This window comes from Oryzias latipes, chromosome 11 (assembly GCF_053564925.1).
Source record: "Oryzias latipes strain Hd-rR chromosome 11, Olatipes_Hd-rR_3.1".
NCBI lineage: Eukaryota > Metazoa > Chordata > Actinopteri > Beloniformes > Adrianichthyidae > Oryzias > Oryzias latipes.
In genome coordinates this window covers 2096787-2116183 of record NC_136247.1, presented here as the reverse complement: position 1 = coordinate 2116183, position 19397 = coordinate 2096787, and the positions used below count along the sequence as shown (strand labels likewise).

Below are 19397 nucleotides of genomic sequence, written 5' to 3'. Positions count from 1 at the left end.
GCTGGCTGAATGTCAGAAGTTGCATTCAAACACGTGCCAGTACGAGACTGCAACTATAGCGCAGTGCGTCGGACTCCTCGTCCATCCTGACATCTTCCAGGACCAGCTTTGGAAAGTGTGAAACTAACAAGTGCTTGCTTGCTCAGAAGGCAAAGATTGAATTGAGAAAAAGGCCCTTTCTTATTGAACTGAATTGTCAAGCAGGGCGTCTACTGAGGTGTTTTGCTTGTGGAGTAACCAAGATACTCAGTAGTTGCAATGTAGTGGAACTATGTCTGTTGGCAGCGCCAGGACGTTCTTCAGCCTACAGCCCTAGGGAAAGCTTGAGCGTCCATCCAAATTAACAGGCTGTGTGTTGCAGCAGCACAGAAGAGGCCTGTGCTTTGTGTACTTTTGAAGTTCCAAAGCACTTGTCCCACCCACTCTTTGTGTCCACTCTTGCATTTTCATGAGTCTGGGGAAATATTTGGATTTGAATATAAAGTTAAGAAAGTTACATGAACTGAGGGATGAAAGTACTGAGTAAATTAGCTAACCAGATAGAAGTAAACATGAGACTAGCATTGAAGGAAGGACAGGAGTAATCAACGCCTCTGGCTGGTCTTAATTCACCAACCTTTCGGTAAACAGCCGAACGCGCTAGCCTATTGCGCCACAGAGACAACATGTGTGGAAAATACCATTCTGATTATAGTGCTTGTTGGTAAATGATGACATGTCATTTCTTATTTGAAATGGACTAAAAAGTCTGTTTGTGAGAGATTGCATTTGAATTGGTTTTTCATGCCACTTCATCCATTGAGGAAACAAAGTGTGCATCCCAGCTCGTCTGTGACCCATCTTCGACATGTTTGTTCAAGTGTGTCAGTTCCTCGTTAGTATAGTGGACAGTATCTCCGCCTGTCACGCGGAAGACCAGGGTTCGATTCCCTGACGGGTAGAGCCCTTTTCTAGTTCAGCCTTCAACTGGCTCCTAGAAAACACATTATCTTGCACCAACCCCTATTTGCTGGTGAAACCTCTATCAACTCCTACACACTCACTGTGGTGTCACAAAAATGGCCGCCTTCTTTGCAAGAATCAACAGGTAATTCATGAACCCCACAATTCTTTGCGACTCAAATATTTATTCTAAATGCACTGTCTGTTTCACAACATTTGTCCACATCTAAAGCTTTAGTGCTTCTGTCCTATATGGCACTTGTCACATTTCTGCTTCTTCTCAAAGACAGCTTTCAAAGGACATGACATTGTTTTCTCACAATTAAGGTTAGGTTTTGGTAAGTTCAACAAGATGCCCACTGTGCATTACAGCTAAGTCGTCAGACCGATTGTTCTAATGCAATGACTTGACACCTCTTTCAATAGCATCCAATGACAGCCAGGTAGCCCTTAATCCTCCCGGAATAAGGACAAATACAATTTGTAACTTGTCTGACAAAGACCTAAGAAGTTGTTTCCTTGGTGATGAGATCAATTCTCACCGCCAGGAAATCCCATCTTGTCCTTTTCCATTCACTTTAAAACTGAAAATTCCATATAATTGAAGTTCTTATAAACAAATACAAAACAAACCACACAGAACCTCAGAAAGAGTTTTCTGATAAAGGCAATCAGAAAGGATTGATCAGTCTTTCCGTCATTTCCAGCACATCCGACAACAGTCTCCAAAGAGAAACAGGTCCGTTTTGTCTGAATGACTTGACATCAACCAAGTTTGTTGGTGATGTTGCTTGACAGTAAATATAATGCACTGTTACATTGTTGAGGACAGCTGAGCATAAGCATGACTGCTGGCTGAATGTCAGAAGTTGCATTCAAACACGTGCCAGTACGAGACTGCAACTATAGCGCAGTGCGTCGGACTCCTCGTCCATCCTGACATCTTCCAGGACCAGCTTTGGAAAGTGTGAAACTAACAAGTGCTTGCTTGCTCAGAAGGCAAAGATTGAATTGAGAAAAAGGCCCTTTCTTTTTGAACTGAATTGTCACCCAGTGAGTCTACTGAGGTGTTTTGCTTGTGGAGTAACCAAGATACTCAGTAGTTGCAATGTAGTGGAACTATGTCTGTTGGCAGCGCCAAGACGTTCTTCAGCCTACAGCCCTAGGGAAAGCTTGAGCGTCCATCCAAATTAACAGGCTGTGTGTTGCAGCAGCACAGAAGAGGACCGTGCTTTGTGTACTTTTGAAGTTCCAAAGCACTTGTCCCACCCACTCTTTGTGTCCACTCTTGCATTTTCATGAGTCTGGGGAAATATTTGGATTTGAATATGAAGTTAAGAAAGTTACATGAGCTGAGGGATGAAAGTTCTGTGTAAATTAGCTAACCAGATAGAAGTAAACATGAGACTAGCATTGAAGGAAGGACAGGAGTAATCAACGCCTCTGGGTGGGCTTGAACCACCAACCTTTCGGTTAACAGCCGAACGCGCTAGCCTATTGCGCCACAGAGACAACATATGTGTGGAAAATACCATTCTGATTATAGTGCTTGTTGGTAAATGATGACATGTCATTTCTTATTTGAAATGGACTAAAAAGTCTGTTTGTGAGAGATTGCATTTGAATTGGTTTTTCATGCCACTTCATCCATTGAGGAAACAAAGTGTGCATCCCAGCTCGTCTGTGACCCATCTTCGACATGTTTGTTCAAGTGTGTCAGTTCCTCGTTAGTATAGTGGACAGTATCTCCGCCTGTCACGCGGAAGACCAGGGTTCGATTCCCTGACGGGGAGAGCCCTTTTCTAGTTGAGCCTTCAACTGGCTCCTAGAAAACACATTATCTTGCACCAACCCCTATTTGCTGGTGAAACCTCTATCAACTCCTACACACTCACTGTGGTGTCACAAAAATGGCCGCCTTCTTTGCAAGAATCAACAGGTAATTCATGAACCCCTCAATTTTGTGTGACTCAAATATTTATTCTAAATGCACTGTCTGTTTCACAACATTTGTCCACATCTAAAGCTTTAGTGCTTCTGTCCTATATGGCACTTGTCACATTTCTGCTTCTTTTCAAAGACAGCTTTCAAAGAAGGACATGACATTGTTTTCTCACAATTAAGGTTAGGTTTTGGTAAGTTCAACAAGATGCCCACTGTGCATTACAGCTAAGTCGTCAGACCGATTGTTCTAATGCAATGACTTGACACCTCTTTCAATAGCATCCAATGACAGCCAGGTAGCCCTTAATCCTCCCGGAATAAGGACAAATACAATTTGTAACTTGTCTGACAAAGACCTAAGAAGTTGTTTCCTTGGTGATGAGATCAATTCTCACCGCCAGGAAATCCCATCTTGTCCTTTTCCATTCACTTTAAAATTGAAAATTCCATATAATTGAAGTTCTTATAAACAAATACAAAACAAAACACACAGAACTTCAGAAAGAGTTTTCTGATAAAGGCAATCAGAAAGGATTGATCAGTCTTTCCGTCATTTCCAGCACATCCGACAACAGTCTCCAAAGAGAAACAGGTCCGTTTTGTCTGAATGACTTGACATCAACCAAGTTTGTTGGTGATGTTGTTTGACAGTAAATATAATGCACTGTTACATTGTTGAGGACAGCTGAGCATAAGCATGACTGCTGGCTGAATGTCAGAAGTTGCATTCAAACACGTGCCAGTACGAGACTGCAACTATAGCGCAGTGCGTCGGACTCCTCGTCCATCCTGACATCTTCCAGGACCAGCTTTGGAAAGTGTGAAACTAACAAGTGCTTGCTTGCTCAGAAGGCAAAGATTGAATTGAGAAAAAGGCCCTTTCTTTTTGAACTGAATTGTCAAGCAGGGCGTCTACTGAGGTGTTTTGCTTGTGGAGTAACCAAGATACTCAGTAGTTGCAATGTAGTGGAACTATGTCTGTTGGCAGCGCCAGGACGTTCTTCAGCCTACAGCCCTAGGGAAAGCTTGAGCGTCACTCCAAATTAACACGCTGTGTGTTGCAGCAGCACAGAAGAGGACTGTGCTTTGTGTACTTTTGAAGTTCCAAAGCACTTGTCCCACCCACTCTTTGTGTCCACTCTTGCATTTTCATGAGTCTGGGGAAATATTTGGATTTGAATATGAAGTTAAGAAAGTTACATGAGCTGAGGGATGAAAGTACTGATTAAATAAGCAAACCAGATAGAAGTAAACATGAGACTAGCATTGAAGGAAGGACAGGAGTAATCAACGCCTCTGGGTGGGCTTGAACCACCAACCTTTCGGTTAACAGCCGAACGCGCTAGCCTACTGCGCCACAGAGACAACATGTGTGGAAAATACCATTCTGATTATAGTGCTTGTTGGTAAATGATGACATGTCATTTCTTATTTGAAATGGACTAAAAAGTCTGTTTGTGAGAGATTGCATTTGAATTGGTTTTTCATGCCACTTCATCCATTGAGGAAACAAAGTGTGCATCCCAGCTCGTCTGTGACCCACCTTCGACATGTTTGTTCAAGTGTGTCAGTTCCTCGTTAGTATAGTGGACAGTATCTCCGCCTGTCACGCGGAAGACCAGGGTTCGATTCCCTGACGGAGAGAGCCCTTTTCTAGTTCAGCCTTCAACTGGCTCCTAGAAAACACATTATCTTGCACCAACCCCTATTTGCTGGTGAAACCTCTATCAACTCCTACACACTCACTGCGGTGTCACAAAAATGGCCGCCTTCTTTGCAAGAATCAACAGGTAATTCATGAACCCCACAATTCTTTGTGACTCAAATATTTATTCTAAATGCACTGTCTGTTTCACAACATTTGTCCACATCTAAAGCTTTAGTGCTTCTGTCCTATATGGCACTTGTCACATTTCTGCTTCTTTTCAAAGACAGCTTTCAAAGAAGGACATGACATTGTTTTCTCACAATTAAGGTTAGGTTTTGGTAAGTTCAACAAGATGCCCACTGTGCATTACAGCTAAGTCGTCAGACCGATTGTTCTAATGCAATGACTTGACACCTCTTTCAATAGCATCCAATGACAGCCAGGTAGCCCTTAATCCTCCCGGAATAAGGACAAATACAATTTGTAACTTGTCTGACAAAGACCTAAGAAGTTGTTTCCTTGGTGATGAGATCAATTCTCACCGCCAGGAAATCCCATCTTGTCCTTTTCCATTCACTTTAAAATTGAAAATTCCATATAATTGAAGTTCTTATAAACAAATACAAAACAAACCACACAGAACCTTAGAAAGAGTTTTCTGATAAAGGCAATCAGAAAGGATTGATCAGTCTTTCCGTCATTTCCAGCACATCCGACAACAGTCTCCAAAGAGAAACAGGTCCGTTTTGTCTGAATGACTTGACATCAACCAAGTTTGTTGGTGATGTTGCTTGACAGTAAATATAATGCACTGTTACATTGTTGAGGACAGCTGAGCATAAGCATGACTGCTGGCTGAATGTCAGAAGTTGCATTCAAACACGTGCCAGTACGAGACTGCAACTATAGCGCAGTGCGTCGGACTCCTCGTCCATCCTGACATCTTCCAGGACCAGCTTTGGAAAGTGTGAAACTAACAAGTGCTTGCTTGCTCAGAAGGCAAAGATTGAATTGAGAAAAAGGCCCTTTCTTTTTGAACTGAATTGTCAAGCAGGGCGTCTACTGAGGTGTTTTGCTTGTGGAGTAACCAAGATACTCAGTAGTTGCAATGTAGTGGAACTATGTCTGTTGGCAGCGCCAGGACGTTCTTCAGCCTACAGCCCTAGGGAAAGCTTGAGCGTCACTCCAAATTAACACGCTGTGTGTTGCAGCAGCACAGAAGAGGACTGTGCTTTGTGTACTTTTGAAGTTCCAAAGCACTTGTCCCACCCACTCTTTGTGTCCACTCTTGCATTTTCATGAGTCTGGGGAAATATTTGGATTTGAATATGAAGTTAAGAAAGTTACATGAGCTGAGGGATGAAAGTACTGATTAAATAAGCAAACCAGATAGAAGTAAACATGAGACTAGCATTGAAGGAAGGACAGGAGTAATCAACGCCTCTGGGTGGGCTTGAACCACCAACCTTTCGGTTAACAGCCGAACGCGCTAGCCTACTGCGCCACAGAGACAACATGTGTGGAAAATACCATTCTGATTATAGTGCTTGTTGGTAAATGATGACATGTCATTTCTTATTTGAAATGGACTAAAAAGTCTGTTTGTGAGAGATTGCATTTGAATTGGTTTTTCATGCCACTTCATCCATTGAGGAAACAAAGTGTGCATCCCAGCTCGTCTGTGACCCACCTTCGACATGTTTGTTCAAGTGTGTCAGTTCCTCGTTAGTATAGTGGACAGTATCTCCGCCTGTCACGCGGAAGACCAGGGTTCGATTCCCTGACGGAGAGAGCCCTTTTCTAGTTCAGCCTTCAACTGGCTCCTAGAAAACACATTATCTTGCACCAACCCCTATTTGCTGGTGAAACCTCTATCAACTCCTACACACTCACTGCGGTGTCACAAAAATGGCCGCCTTCTTTGCAAGAATCAACAGGTAATTCATGAACCCCACAATTCTTTGTGACTCAAATATTTATTCTAAATGCACTGTCTGTTTCACAACATTTGTCCACATCTAAAGCTTTAGTGCTTCTGTCCTATATGGCACTTGTCACATTTCTGCTTCTTTTCAAAGACAGCTTTCAAAGAAGGACATGACATTGTTTTCTCACAATTAAGGTTAGGTTTTGGTAAGTTCAACAAGATGCCCACTGTGCATTACAGCTAAGTCGTCAGACCGATTGTTCTAATGCAATGACTTGACACCTCTTTCAATAGCATCCAATGACAGCCAGGTAGCCTTTAATCCTCCCGGAATAAGGACAAATACAATTTGTAACTTGTCTGACAAAGACCTAAGAAGTTGTTTCCTTGGTGATGAGATCAATTCTCACCGCCAGGAAATCCCATCTTGTCCTTTTCCATTCACTTTAAAACTGAAAATTCCATATAATTGAAGTTCTTATAAACAAATACAAAACAAACCACACAGAACCTCAGAAAGAGTTTTCTGATAAAGGCAATCAGAAAGCATTGATCAGTCTTTCCGTCATTTCCAGCACATCCGACAACAGTCTCCAAAGAGAAACAGGTCCGTTTTGTCTGAATGACTTGACATCAACCAAGTTTGTTGGTGATGTTGCTTGACAGTAAATATAATGCACTGTTACATTGTTGAGGACAGCTGAGCATAAGCATGACTGCTGGCTGAATGTCAGAAGTTGCATTCAAACACGTGCCAGTACGAGACTGCAACTATAGCGCAGTGTGTCGGACTCCTCGTCCATCCTGACATCTTCCAGGACCAGCTTTGGAAAGTGTGAAACTAACAAGTGCTTGCTTGCTCAGAAGGCAAAGATTGAATTGAGAAAAAGGCCCTTTCTTTTTGAACTGAATTGTCAAGCAGGGCGTCTACTGAGGTGTTTTGCTTGTGGAGTAACCAAGATACTCAGTAATTGCAATGTAGTGGAACTATGTCTGTTGGCAGCGCCTGGATGTTCTTCAGCCTACAGTCCTAGGGAAAGCTTGAGCGTCCATCCAAATTAACAGGTTGTGTATTGCAGCAGCACAGAAGAGGACTGTGCTTTGTGTACTTTTGAAGTTCCAAAGCACTTGTCCCACCCACTCTTTGTGTCCACTCTTGCATTTTCATGAGTCTGGGGAAATATTTGGATTTGAATATGAAGTTAAGAAAGTTACATGAGCTGAGGGATGAAAGTACTGAGTAAATTAGCTAACCAGATAGAAGTAAACATGAGACTAGCATTGAAGGAAGGACAGGAGTAATCAACGCCTCTGGGTGGGCTTGAACCACCAACCTTTCGGTTAACAGCCGAACGCGCTAGCCTATTGCGCCACAGAGACAACATGTGTGGAAAATACCATTCTGATTATAGTGCTTGTTGGTAAATGATGACATGTCATTTCTTATTTGAAATGGACTAAAAAGTCTGTTTGTGAGAGATTGCATTTGAATTGGTTTTTCATGCCACTTCATCCATTGAGGAAACAAAGTGTGCATCCCAGCTCGTCTGTGACCCATCTTCGACATGTTTGTTCAAGTGTCTCAGTTCCTCGTTAGTATAGTGGACAGTATCTCCGCCTGTCACGCGGAAGACCAGGGTTCGATTCCCTGACGGGGAGAGCCCTTTTCTAGTTCAGCCTTCAACTGGCTCCTAGAAAACACATTATCTTGCACCAACCCCTATTTGCTGGTGAAACCTCTATCAACTCCTACACACTCACTGTGGTGTCACAAAAATGGCCGCCTTCTTTGCAAGAATCAACAGGTAATTCATGAACCCCTCAATTTTGTGTGACTCAAATATTTATTCTAAATGCACTGTCTGTTTCACAACATTTGTCCACATCTAAAGCTTTAGTGCTTCTGTCCTATATGGCACTTGTCACATTTCTGCTTCTTTTCAAAGACAGCTTTCAAAGAAGGACATGACATTGTTTTCTCACAATTAAGGTTAGGTTTTGGTAAGTTCAACAAGATGCCCACTGTGCATTACAGCTAAGTCGTCAGACCGATTGTTCTAATGCAATGACTTGACACCTCTTTCAATAGCATCCAATGACAGCCAGGTAGCCCTTAATCCTCCCGGAATAAGGACAAATACAATTTGTAACTTGTCTGACAAAGACCTAAGAAGTTGTTTCCTTGGTGATGAGATCAATTCTCACCGCCAGGAAATCCCATCTTGTCCTTTTCCATTCACTTTAAAATTGAAAATTCCATATAATTGAAGTTCTTATAAACAAATACAAAACAAACCACACAGAACCTTAGAAAGAGTTTTCTGATAAAGGCAATCAGAAAGGATGGATCAGTCTTTCCGTCATTTCCAGCACATCCGACAACAGTCTCCAAAGAGAAACAGGTCCGTTTTGTCTGAATGACTTGACATCAACCAAGTTTGTTGGTGATGTTGCTTGACAGTAAATATAATGCCCTGTTACATTGTTGAGGACAGCTGAGCATAAGCATGACTGCTGGCTGAATGTCAGAAGTTGCATTCAAACACGTGCCAGTACGAGACTGCAACTATAGCGCAGTGCGTCGGACTCCTCGTCCATCCTGACATCTTCCAGGACCAGCTTTGGAAAGTGTGAAACTAACAAGTGCTTGCTTGCTCAGAAGGCAAAGATTGAATTGAGAAAAAGGCCCTTTCTTTTTGAACTGAATTGTCAAGCAGGGCGTCTACTGAGGTGTTTTGCTTGTGGAGTAACCAAGATACTCAGTAATTGCAATGTAGTGGAACTATGTCTGTTGGCAGCGCCTGGATGTTCTTCAGCCTACAGTCCTAGGGAAAGCTTGAGCGTCCATCCAAATTAACAGGTTGTGTGTTGCAGCAGCACAGAAGAGGACTGTGCTTTGTGTACTTTTGAAGTTCCAAAGCACTTGTCCCACCCACTCTTTGTGTCCACTCTTGCATTTTCATGAGTCTGGGGAAATATTTCAATTTGAATATGAAGTTAAGAAAGTTACATGAGCTGAGGGATGAAAGTACTGAGTAAATTAGCTAAACAGATAGAAGTAAACATGAGACTAGCATTGAAGGAAGGACAGGAGTAATCAACGCCTCTGGGTGGGCTTGAACCACCAACCTTTCGGTTAACAGCCGAACGCGCTAGCCTACTGCGCCACAGAGACAACATGTGTGGAAAATACCATTCTGATTATAGTGCTTGTTGGTAAATGATGACTTGTCATTTCTTATTTGAAATGGACTAAAAAGTCTGTTTGTGAGAGATTGCATTTGAATTGGTTTTTCATGCCACTTCATCCATTGAGGAAACAAAGTGTGCATCCCAGCTCGTCTGTGACCCACCTTCGACATGTTTGTTCAAGTGTGTCAGTTCCTAGTTAGTATAGTGGACAGTATCTCCGCCTGTCACGCGGAAGACCAGGGTTCGATTCCCTGACGGGGAGAGCCCTTTTCTAGTTCAGCCTTCAACTGGCTCCTAGAAAACACATTATCTTGCACCAACCCCTATTTGCTGGTGAAACCTCTATCAACTCCTACACACTCACTGCGGTGTCACAAAAATGGCCGCCTTCTTTGCAAGAATCAACAGGTAATTCATGAACCCCACAATTCTTTGTGACTCAAATATTTATTCTAAATGCACTGTCTGTTTCACAACATTTGTCCACATCTAAAGCTTTAGTGCTTCTGTCCTATATGGCACTTGTCACATTTCTGCTTCTTTTCAAAGACAGCTTTCAAAGAAGGACATGACATTGTTTTCTCACAATTAAGGTTAGGTTTTGGTAAGTTCAACAAGATGCCCACTGTGCATTACAGCTAAGTCGTCAGACCGATTGTTCTAATGCAATGACTTGACACCTCTTTCAATAGCATCCAATGACAGCCAGGTAGCCCTTAATCCTCCCGGAATAAGGACAAATACAATTTGTAACTTGTCTGACAAAGACCTAAGAAGTTGTTTCCTTGGTGATGAGATCAATTCTCACCACCAGGAAATCCCATCTTGTCCTTTTCCATTCACTTTAAAACTGAAAATTCCATATAATTGAAGTTCTTATAAACAAATACAAAACAAACCACACAGAACCTCAGAAAGAGTTTTCTGATAAAGGCAATCAGAAAGCATTGATCAGTCTTTCCGTCATTTCCAGCACATCCGACAACAGTCTCCAAAGAGAAACAGGTCCGTTTTGTCTGAATGACTTGACATCAACCAAGTTTGTTGGTGATGTTGCTTGACAGTAAATATAATGCACTGTTACATTGTTGAGGACAGCTGAGCATAAGCATGACTGCTGGCTGAATGTCAGAAGTTGCATTCAAACACGTGCCAGTACGAGACTGCAACTATAGCGCAGTGTGTCGGACTCCTCGTCCATCCTGACATCTTCCAGGACCAGCTTTGGAAAGTGTGAAACTAACAAGTGCTTGCTTGCTCAGAAGGCAAAGATTGAATTGAGAAAAAGGCCCTTTCTTTTTGAACTGAATTGTCAAGCAGGGCGTCTACTGAGGTGTTTTGCTTGTGGAGTAACCAAGATACTCAGTAGTTGCAATGTAGTGGAACTATGTCTGTTGGCAGCGCCTGGACGTTCTTCAGCCTACAGCCCTAGGGAAAGCTTGAGCGTCCATCCAAATTAACAGGCTGTGTGTTGCAGCAGCACAGAAGAGGACTGTGCTTTGTGTACTTTTGAAGTTCCAAAGCACTTGTCCCACCCACTCTTTGTGTCCACTCTTGCATTTTCATGAGTCTGGGGAAATATTTCAATTTGAATATGAAGTTAAGAAAGTTACATGAGCTGAGGGATGAAAGTACTGAGTAAATTAGCAAACCAGATAGAGGTAAAAATGAGACTAGCATTGAAGGAAGGACAGGAGTAATCAACGCCTCTGGGTGGGCTTGAACCACCAACCTTTCGGTTAACAGCCGAACGCGCTAGCCTATTGCGCCACAGAGACAACATGTGTGGAAAATACCATTCTGATTATAGTGCTTGTTGGTAAATGATGACATGTCATTTCTTATTTGAAATGGACTAAAAAGTCTGTTTGTGAGAGATTGCATTTGAATTGGTTTTTCATGCCACTTCATCCATTGAGGAAACAAAGTGTGCATCCCAGCTCGTCTGTGACCCACCTTCGACATGTTTGTTCAAGTGTGTCAGTTCCTCGTTAGTATAGTGGACAGTATCTCCGCCCTTTCACGCGGAAGACCAGGGTTCGATTCTCTGACGGGGAGAGCCCTTTTCTAGTTCAGCCTTCAACTGGCTCCTAGAAAACACATTATCTTGCACCAACCCCTATTTGCTGGTGAAACCTCTATCAACTCCTACACACTCACTGTGGTGTCACAAAAATGGCCGCCTTCTTTGCAAGAATCAACAGGTAATTCATGAACCCCACAATTCTTTGTGACTCAAATATTTATTCTAAATGCACTGTCTGTTTCACAACATTTGTCCACATCTAAAGCTTTAGTGCTTCTGTCCTATATGGCACTTGTCACATTTCTGCTTCTTTTCAAAGACAGCTTTCAAAGAAGGACATGACATTGTTTTCTCACAATTAAGGTTAGGTTTTGGTAAGTTCAACAAGATGCCCACTGTGCATTACAGCTAAGTCGTCAGACCGATTGTTCTAATGCAATGACTTGACACCTCTTTCAATAGCATCCAATGACAGCCAGGTAGCCCTTAATCCTCCCGGAATAAGGACAAATACAATTTGTAACTTGTCTGACAAAGACCTAAGAAGTTGTTTCCTTGGTGATGAGATCAATTCTCACCGCCAGGAAATCCCATCTTGTCCTTTTCCATTCACTTTAAAATTGAAAATTCCATATAATTGAAGTTCTTATAAACAAATACAAAACAAACCACACAGAACCTTAGAAAGAGTTTTCTGATAAAGGCAATCAGAAAGGATTGATCAGTCTTTCCGTCATTTCCAGCACATCCGACAACAGTCTCCAAAGAGAAACAGGTCCGTTTTGTCTGAATGACTTGACATCAACCAAGTTTGTTGGTGATGTTGCTTGACAGTAAATATAATGCACTGTTACATTGTTGAGGACAGCTGAGCATAAGCATGACTGCTGGCTGAATGTCAGAAGTTGCATTCAAACACGTGCCAGTACGAGACTGCAACTATAGCGCAGTGCGTCGGACTCCTCGTCCATCCTGACATCTTCCAGGACCAGCTTTGGAAAGTGTGAAACTAACAAGTGCTTGCTTGCTCAGAAGGCAAAGATTGAATTGAGAAAAAGGCCCTTTCTTTTTGAACTGAATTGTCAAGCAGGGCGTCTACTGAGGTGTTTTGCTTGTGGAGTAACCAAGATACTCAGTAGTTGCAATGTAGTGGAACTATGTCTGTTGGCAGCGCCAGGACGTTCTTCAGCCTACAGCCCTAGGGAAAGCTTGAGCGTCCATCCAAATTAACAGGCTGTGTGTTGCAGGAGCACAGAAGAGGCCTGTGCTTTGTGTACTTTTGAAGTTCCAAAGCACTTGTCCCACCCACTCTTTGTGTCCACTCTTGCATTTTCATGAGTCTGGGGAAATATTTGGATTTGAATATGAAGTTAAGAAAGTTACATGAGCTGAGAGATGAAAGTACTGAGTAAATTAGCTAACCAGATAGCAGTAAACATGAGACTAGCATTGAAGGAAGGACAAGAGTAATCAACGCCTCTGGGTGGGCTTGAACCACCAACCTTTCGGTTAACAGCCGATCGCGCTAGCCTATTGCGCCACAGAGACAACATGTGTGGAAAATACCATTCTGATTATAGTGCTTGTTGGTAAATGATGACATGTCATTTCTTATTTGAAATGGACTAAAAAGTCTGTTTGTGAGAGATTGCATTTGAATTGGTTTTTCATGCCACTTCACCCATTGAGGAAACAAAGTGTGCATCCCAGCTCGTCTGTGACCCATCTTCGACATGTTTGTTCAAGTGTGTCAGTTCCTCGTTAGTATAGTGGACAGTATCTCCGCCTGTCACGCGGAAGACCAGGGTTCGATTCCCTGACGGGGAGAGCCTTTTTCTAGTTGAGCCTTCAACTGGCTCCTAGAAAACACATTATCTTGCACCAACCCCTATTTGCTGGTGAAACCTCTATCAACTCCTACACACTCACTGTGGTGTCACAAAAATGGCCGCCTTCTTTGCAAGAATCAACAGGTAATTCATGAACCCCACAATTCTTTGTGACTCAAATATTTATTCTAAATGCACTGTCTGTTTCACAACATTTGTCCACATCTAAAGCTTTAGTGCTTCTGTCCTATATGGCACTTGTCACATTTCTGCTTCTTTTCAAAGACAGCTTTCAAAGAAGGACATGACATTGTTTTCTCACAATTAAGGTTAGGTTTTGGTAAGTTCAACAAGATGCCCACTGTGCATTACAGCTAAGTCGTCAGACCGATTGTTCTAATGCAATGACTTGACACCTCTTTCAATAGCATCCAATGACAGCCAGGTAGCCCTTAATCCTCCCGGAATAAGGACAAATACAATTTGTAACTTGTCTGACAAAGACCTAAGAAGTTGTTTCCTTGGTGATGAGATCAATTCTCACCGCCAGGAAATCCCATCTTGTCCTTTTCCATTCACTTTAAAACTGAAAATTTCATATAATTGAAGTTCTAATAAACAAATACAAAACAAAACACACAGAACTTCAGAAAGAGTTTTCTGATAAAGGCAATCAGAAAGGATTGATCAGTCTTTCCGTCATTTCCAGCACATCCGACAACAGTCTCCAAAGAGAAACAGGTCCGTTTTGTCTGAATGACTTGACATCAACCAAGTTTGTTGGTGATGTTGCTTGACAGTAAATATAATGCACTGTTACATTGTTGAGGACAGCTGAGCATAAGCATGACTGCTGGCTGAATGTCAGAAGTTGCATTCAAACACGTGCCAGTACGAGACTGCAACTATAGCGCAGTGCGTCGGACTCCTCGTCCATCCTGACATCTTCCAGGACCAGCTTTGGAAAGTGTGAAACTAACAAGTGCTTGCTTGCTCAGAAGGCAAAGATTGAATTGAGAAAAAGGCCCTTTCTTTTTGAACTGAATTGTCAAGCAGGGCGTCTACTGAGGTGTTTTGCTTGTGGAGTAACCAAGATACTCAGTAGTTGCAATGTAGTGGAACTATGTCTGTTGGCAGCGCCAGGACGTTCTTCAGCCTACAGCCCTAGGGAAAGCTTGAGCGTCACTCCAAATTAACACGCTGTGTGTTGCAGCAGCACAGAAGAGGACTGTGCTTTGTGTACTTTTGAAGTTCCAAAGCACTTGTCCCACCCACTCTTTGTGTCCACTCTTGCATTTTCATGAGTCTGGGGAAATATTTGGATTTGAATATGAAGTTAAGAAAGTTACATGAGCTGAGGGATGAAAGTACTGATTAAATAAGCAAACCAGATAGAAGTAAACATGAGACTAGCATTGAAGGAAGGACAGGAGTAATCAACGCCTCTGGGTGGGCTTGAACCACCAACCTTTCGGTTAACAGCCGAACGCGCTAGCCTACTGCGCCACAGAGACAACATGTGTGGAAAATACCATTCTGATTATAGTGCTTGTTGGTAAATGATGACATGTCATTTCTTATTTGAAATGGACTAAAAAGTCTGTTTGTGAGAGATTGCATTTGAATTGGTTTTTCATGCCACTTCATCCATTGAGGAAACAAAGTGTGCATCCCAGCTCGTCTGTGACCCACCTTCGACATGTTTGTTCAAGTGTGTCAGTTCCTCGTTAGTATAGTGGACAGTATCTCCGCCTGTCACGCGGAAGACCAGGGTTCGATTCCCTGACGGAGAGAGCCCTTTTCTAGTTCAGCCTTCAACTGGCTCCTAGAAAACACATTATCTTGCACCAACCCCTATTTGCTGGTGAAACCTCTATCAACTCCTACACACTCACTGCGGTGTCACAAAAATGGCCGCCTTCTTTGCAAGAATCAACAGGTAATTCATGAACCCCACAATTCATTGTGACTCAAATATTTATTCTAAATGCACTGTCTGTTTCACAACATTTGTCCACATCTAAAGCTTTAGTGCTTCTGTCCTATATGGCACTTGTCACATTTCTGCTTCTTTTCAAAGACAGCTTTCAAAGAAGGACATGACATTGTTTTCTCACAATTAAGGTTAGGTTTTGGTAAGTTCAACAAGATGCCCACTGTGCATTACAGCTAAGTCGTCAGACCGATTGTTCTAATGCAATGACTTGACACCTCTTTCAATAGCATCCAATGACAGCCAGGTAGCCCTTAATCCTCCCGGAATAAGGACAAATACAATTTGTAACTTGTCTGACAAAGACCTAAGAAGTTGTTTCCTTGGTGATGAGATCAATTCTCACCGCCAGGAAATCCCATCTTGTCCTTTTCCATTCACTTTAAAACTGAAAATTCCATATAATTGAAGTTCTTATAAACAAATACAAAACAAACCACACAGAACCTCAGAAAGAGTTTTCTGATAAAGGCAATCAGAAAGCATTGATCAGTCTTTCCGTCATTTCCAGCACATCCGACAACAGTCTCCAAAGAGAAACAGGTCCGTTTTGTCTGAATGACTTGACATCAACCAAGTTTGTTGGTGATGTTGCTTGACAGTAAATATAATGCACTGTTACATTGTTGAGGACAGCTAAGCATAAGCATGACTGCTGGCTGAATGTCAGAAGTTGCATTCAAACACGTGCCAGTACGAGACTGCAACTATAGCGCAGTGTGTCGGACTCCTCGTCCATCCTGACATCTTCCAGGACCAGCTTTGGAAAGTGTGAAACTAACAAGTGCTTGCTTGCTCAGAAGGCAAAGATTGAATTGAGAAAAAGGCCCTTTCTTTTTGAACTGAATTGTCAAGCAGGGCGTCTACTGAGGTGTTTTGCTTGTGGAGTAACCAAGATACTCAGTAGTTGCAATGTAGTGGAACTATGTCTGTTGGCAGCGCCTGGATGTTCTTCAGCCTACAGTCCTAGGGAAAGCTTGAGCGTCCATCCAAATTAACAGGTTGTGTGTTGCAGCAGCACAGAAGAGGACTGTGCTTTGTGTACTTTTGAAGTTCCAAAGCACTTGTCCCACCCACTCTTTGTGTCCACTCTTGCATTTTCATGAGTCTGGGGAAATATTTCAATTTGAATATGAAGTTAAGAAAGTTACATGAGCTGAGGGATGAAAGTACTGAGTAAATTAGCTAACCAGATAGAAGTAAACATGAGACTAGCATTGAAGGAAGGACAGGAGTAATCAACGCCTCTGGGTGGGCTTGAACCACCAACCTTTCGGTTAACAGCCGAACGCGCTAGCCTACTGCGCCACAGAGACAACATGTGTGGAAAATACCATTCTGATTATAGTGCTTGTTGGTAAATGATGACATGTCATTTCTTATTTGAAATGGACTAAAAAGTCTGTTTGTGAGAGATTGTATTTGAATTGGTTTTTCATGCCACTTCATCCATTGAGGAAACAAAGTGTGCATCCCAGCTCGTCTGTGACCCACCTTCGACATGTTTGTTCAAGTGTGTCAGTTCCTAGTTAGTGTAGTGGACAGTATCTCCGCCTGTCACGCGGAAGACCAGGGTTCGATTCCCTGACGGGGAGAGCCCTTTTCTAGTTCAGCCTTCAACTGGCTCCTAGAAAACACATTATCTTGCACCAACCCCTATTTGCTGGTGAAACCTCTATCAACTCCTACACACTCACTGCGGTGTCACAAAAATGGCCGCCTTCTTTGCAAGAATCAACAGGTAATTCATGAACCCCACAATTCTTTGTGACTCAAATATTTATTCTAAATGCACTGTCTGTTTCACAACATTTGTCCACATCTAAAGCTTTAGTGCTTCTGTCCTATATGGCACTTGTCACATTTCTGCTTCTTTTCAAAGACAGCTTTCAAAGAAGGACATGACATTGTTTTCTCACAATTAAGGTTAGGTTTTGGTAAGTTCAACAAGATGCCCACTGTGCATTACAGCTAAGTCGTCAGACCGATTGTTCTAATGCAATGACTTGACACCTCTTTCAATAGCATCCAATGACAGCCAGGTAGCCCTTAATCCTCCCGGAATAAGGACAAATACAATTTGTAACTTGTCTGACAAAGACCTAAGAAGTTGTTTCCTTGGTGATGAGATCAATTCTCACCGCCAGGAAATCCCATCTTGTCCTTTTCCATTCACTTTAAAATTGAAAATTCCATATAATTGAAGTTCTTATAAACAAATACAAAACAAACCACACAGAACCTTAGAAAGAGTTTTCTGATAAAGGCAATCAGAAAGGATTGATCAGTCTTTCCGTCATTTCCAGCACATCCGACAACAGTCTCCAAAGAGAAACAGGTCCGTTTTGTCTGAATGACTTGACATCAACCAAGTTTGTTGGTGATGTTGCTTGACAGTAAATATAATGCACTGTTACATTGTTGAGGACAGCTGAGCATAAGCATGACTGCTGGCTGAATGTCAGAAGTTGCATTCAAACACGTGCCAGTACGAGACTGCAACTATAGCGCAGTGCGTCGGACTCCTCGTCCATCCTGACATCTTCCAGGACCAGCTTTGGAAAGTGTGAAACTAACAAGTGCTTGCTTGCTCAGAAGGCAAAGATTGAATTGAGAAAAAGGCCCTTTCTTTTTGAACTGAATTGTCAAGCAGGGCGTCTACTGAGGTGTTTTGCTTGTGGAGTAACCAAGATACTCAGTAGTTGCAATGTAGTGGAACTATGTCTGTTGGCAGCGCCTGGACGTTCTTCAGCCTACAGCCCTAGGGAAAGCTTGAGCGTCCATCCAAATTAACAGGCTGTGTGTTGCAGCAGCACAGAAGAGGACTGTGCTTTGTGTACTTTTGAAGTTCCAAAGCACTTGTCCCACCCACTCTTTGTGTCCACTCTTGCATTTTCATGAGTCTGGGGAAATATTTCAATTTGAATATGAAGTTAAGAAAGTTACATGAGCTGAGGGATGAAAGTACTGAGTAAATTAGCAAACCAGATAGAGGTAAAAATGAGACTAGCATTGAAGGAAGGACAGGAGTAATCAACGCCTCTGGGTGGGCTTGAACCACCAACCTTTCGGTTAACAGCCGAACGCGCTAGCCTATTGCGCCACAGAGACAACATGTGTGGAAAATACCATTCTGATTATAGTGCTTGTTGGTAAATGATGACATGTCATTTCTTATTTGAAATGGACTAAAAAGTCTGTTTGTGAGAGATTGCATTTGAATTGGTTTTTCATGCCACTTCATCCATTGAGGAAACAAAGTGTGCATCCCAGCTCGTCTGTGACCCACCTTCGACATGTTTGTTCAAGTGTGTCAGTTCCTCGTTAGTATAGTGGACAGTATCTCCGCCCTTTCACGCGGAAGACCAGGGTTCGATTCCCTGACGGGGAGAGCCCTTTTCTAGTTCAGCCTTCAACTGGCTCCTAGAAAACACATTATCTTGCACCAACCCCTATTTGCTGGTGAAACCTCTATCAACTCCTACACACTCACTGTGGTGTCACAAAAATGGCCGCCTTCTTTGCAAGAATCAACAGGTAATTCATGAACCCCACAATTCTTTGTGACTCAAATATTTATTCTAAATGCACTGTCTGTTTCACAACATTTGTCCACATCTAAAGCTTTAGTGCTTCTGTCCTATATGGCACTTGTCACATTTCTGCTTCTTTTCAAAGACAGCTTTCAAAGAAGGACATGACATTGTTTTCTCACAATTAAGGTTAGGTTTTGGTAAGTTTAACAAGATGCCCACTGTGCATTACAGCTAAGTCGTCAGACCGATTGTTCTAATGCAATGACTTGACACCTCTTTCAATAGCATCCAATGACAGCCAGGTAGCCCTTAATCCTCCCGGAATAAGGACAAATACAATTTGTAACTTGTCTGACAAAG

General features: G+C 42.4%; 12 non-coding genes across 12 annotated transcripts; 3 read left to right on the top strand and 9 right to left on the bottom strand.

The window, feature by feature from the left end:
• Positions 1–2380: 2380 nt before the first annotated feature.
• trnan-guu (transfer RNA asparagine (anticodon GUU)) lies at positions 2381–2454 on the bottom strand. Its single transcript has one exon. It is a non-coding gene; the product is annotated as a tRNA-Asn (tRNA).
• Positions 2455–2663: 209 nt separating this feature from the next.
• Positions 2664–2735, top strand: trnad-guc (transfer RNA aspartic acid (anticodon GUC)). The gene has a single exon. It is a non-coding gene; the product is annotated as a tRNA-Asp (tRNA).
• A 1442-nt stretch (positions 2736–4177) lies between these two features.
• On the bottom strand, positions 4178–4251 carry trnan-guu (transfer RNA asparagine (anticodon GUU)). The gene has a single exon. It is a non-coding gene; the product is annotated as a tRNA-Asn (tRNA).
• A 1721-nt stretch (positions 4252–5972) lies between these two features.
• Positions 5973–6046, bottom strand: trnan-guu (transfer RNA asparagine (anticodon GUU)). The gene has a single exon. It is a non-coding gene; the product is annotated as a tRNA-Asn (tRNA).
• Positions 6047–7767: 1721 nt separating this feature from the next.
• trnan-guu (transfer RNA asparagine (anticodon GUU)) lies at positions 7768–7841 on the bottom strand. The gene has a single exon. It is a non-coding gene; the product is annotated as a tRNA-Asn (tRNA).
• A 207-nt stretch (positions 7842–8048) lies between these two features.
• trnad-guc (transfer RNA aspartic acid (anticodon GUC)) lies at positions 8049–8120 on the top strand. Its single transcript has one exon. It is a non-coding gene; the product is annotated as a tRNA-Asp (tRNA).
• A 1442-nt stretch (positions 8121–9562) lies between these two features.
• Positions 9563–9636, bottom strand: trnan-guu (transfer RNA asparagine (anticodon GUU)). The gene has a single exon. It is a non-coding gene; the product is annotated as a tRNA-Asn (tRNA).
• Positions 9637–11357: 1721 nt separating this feature from the next.
• On the bottom strand, positions 11358–11431 carry trnan-guu (transfer RNA asparagine (anticodon GUU)). Its single transcript has one exon. It is a non-coding gene; the product is annotated as a tRNA-Asn (tRNA).
• Positions 11432–13434: 2003 nt separating this feature from the next.
• Positions 13435–13506, top strand: trnad-guc (transfer RNA aspartic acid (anticodon GUC)). Its single transcript has one exon. It is a non-coding gene; the product is annotated as a tRNA-Asp (tRNA).
• Positions 13507–14948: 1442 nt separating this feature from the next.
• Positions 14949–15022, bottom strand: trnan-guu (transfer RNA asparagine (anticodon GUU)). The gene has a single exon. It is a non-coding gene; the product is annotated as a tRNA-Asn (tRNA).
• Positions 15023–16743: 1721 nt separating this feature from the next.
• trnan-guu (transfer RNA asparagine (anticodon GUU)) lies at positions 16744–16817 on the bottom strand. Its single transcript has one exon. It is a non-coding gene; the product is annotated as a tRNA-Asn (tRNA).
• Positions 16818–18538: 1721 nt separating this feature from the next.
• On the bottom strand, positions 18539–18612 carry trnan-guu (transfer RNA asparagine (anticodon GUU)). Its single transcript has one exon. It is a non-coding gene; the product is annotated as a tRNA-Asn (tRNA).
• Positions 18613–19397: the final 785 nt, after the last annotated feature.